Here is a 677-nt window from a genome sequence, read left to right as displayed (position 1 = left end):
TTGAGCTCCTAAGTGACCCCTTTGCGAGGCCCCTGGTCTATGCAAGGTCCACTTGGAGGTTCCAGGGGGGCAGGAATCTGCAACCCGCTTACAATTCTGTCCTTTTCAACCCAAAATGGCGTCCTTTGGAGACTGGACATCTCGCGTCTTCCAAATAGCAGGACAGGGCAGCCCTCAAGGACCTTTGCTGAGTCACCCTTGAAGCTGCTCATGACGCAACAGTGGGGTGAGGGGTGGGGTTGGGGGTCGCCCTTTTTCCCGGTGGGGCCGCCCCAGGAGGAAGCAGAAGCTTTCTCTCCACCTGCCTCCCCCCGCCCGCCGGGACCCAGGTGTAGCTGCACCGAGGAGCAAAGTGCAACCTGGCCTGACACGTCCTCGAGCATTTACCTGCCTGGACTGGGACTGTCCAGTGGACCTTGGCTACGTCCAGAGACATTTTTCGGTGGGGCCATGGGAGCCAACTGGGGTCGCTCAACCCCCATGTGCACAGGACACCCCAGAGACTCCTCAGCCCCACGCATCAGGGGGAGGTAGAGGAACTTGCCTTGGGGACAGCGTCCATCTCCGTCCACCTCCACCGCCCTGCTCGCCAAGGACCAAGGGCTTCTGAAGCATCAGGGACGTTGCAGACGGCAGGCCGGTGCCATCTTGATTAAGGTGTGTGCTCTGTTCTTTAA

The sequence above is a fragment of the Talpa occidentalis genome, unplaced genomic scaffold (genome assembly GCF_014898055.3).
Source record: "Talpa occidentalis isolate TD23 unplaced genomic scaffold, MPIMG_talOcc4v2.1 talOcc4.15, whole genome shotgun sequence".
Classification (NCBI taxonomy): Eukaryota; Metazoa; Chordata; class Mammalia; order Eulipotyphla; family Talpidae; genus Talpa; species Talpa occidentalis.
Note: the sequence above shows the minus strand (reverse complement) of the source record.